Genomic DNA, 1197 nt, shown 5'->3' with positions numbered 1-1197 from the left:
GCCTGCCTGCCTGCCTGCCTGCCTGCCTGCCTGCCTGCATGAATGAATGAATGAATGATCAGACCTTCCTTCCTTCTGTTTTCCTTCCTTCCTTTTTTCCTTCCTTCTTTCCTTCCTGAATGATCAGACCTTCCTTCCTTTTTCCTTCCTTCTGTTTTCCTTCCTTCCTTCCTTCCTTTTTTCCTTCCTTCCTGAATGATCACAACTTCCTTCCTTTTTTCCTTCCTTCCCTTTTCCTTCCTTCCTTTTTTCCTTCTTTCCTTTTTCCTTCCTTCCCTTTTTCCTTCTTTCCTTTTTTCCTTCCTTCCTGAAAGAATGAATGAATGATCAGAACTTCCTTTCTTTCCTCCTTCCTTCCTTCCTGAAAGAATGAATGAATGAATGAATGATCAGAACTTCCTTCCTTTCCTCCTTCCTTCCTTCCTGAAAGAATGAATGAATGAATGATCAGACCTTCCTTCCCTTTTCCTTCCTTCTGTTTTCCTTCCTTCCTTCCTTCCTTCCTTCTGTTTTCCTTCCTTCCTTCCTTCCTTCCTTCCTTCCTTCCTTCCTTCCTTCCTTCCTTCCTTACGTACTTACTTACTTATTACCCATTTAAAAGTGCTGTTAATAACACAGTCTTTCTCAGCACTGATTGTTGGATTACACTAAAATCTAAAAGCTTCCACTTCATTGAAACAATGTGGTAAACAGTCTGACAGCATATCAGCAACATACTCTGTCTTTTAATGATACTTTTACATCTCTGTATCTTTGTTCAGTAACTAAAAGGTTCCTGTTGTTATATCTTCTTGAAATGTCCAAGGTTAGTAACATGTAAGAAAACATGTAAGAAAACATGTTTTGTTTATTCAGCAAGTATTTAATATAGCACACATAATAACACAATTTGGTGTTAAAGTTCCTCTTGATGCAAAAGAGAACCTAGTTTTTAAGAAAATGGCTAAGCGTCAATGGATTGTTACTTGATCGCTGAGATCCATAAACTTTAGCTTCATTAGTTCATCATTAACCTGCAACCCCGCTCGGGGGGGATTTACCATATTTTTATAGGACCCCTAGTTCCTGGGGGCCCCATTACACTTTGTTAACATCTATAGTAAATACAACTATCCCTTATTGTGCACATCAATTATGATTTTGATAAAAATCCTGTCATGCTTATAATATTAAGTGTGTCTCAGCCCCCCCCCCCCC

The 1197-nt window shown here is 38.9% G+C and overlaps 1 protein-coding gene across 1 annotated transcript in view; it reads left to right on the top strand.

Moving 5' to 3' along the window:
- Positions 1 to 1197, top strand: part of drosha (drosha, ribonuclease type III) — a 211336-nt gene that overhangs the window by 12344 nt on the left and 197795 nt on the right. The gene's annotated exons all lie outside the window — the stretch shown is intronic.

The sequence above is a fragment of the Cyprinodon variegatus genome, unplaced genomic scaffold (genome assembly GCF_000732505.1).
Source record: "Cyprinodon variegatus isolate N-32 unplaced genomic scaffold, C_variegatus-1.0 Scaffold252, whole genome shotgun sequence".
Classification (NCBI taxonomy): domain Eukaryota; kingdom Metazoa; phylum Chordata; class Actinopteri; order Cyprinodontiformes; family Cyprinodontidae; genus Cyprinodon; species Cyprinodon variegatus.
Note: the sequence above shows the minus strand (reverse complement) of the source record. Positions and strands in the feature narration are given on the sequence as shown.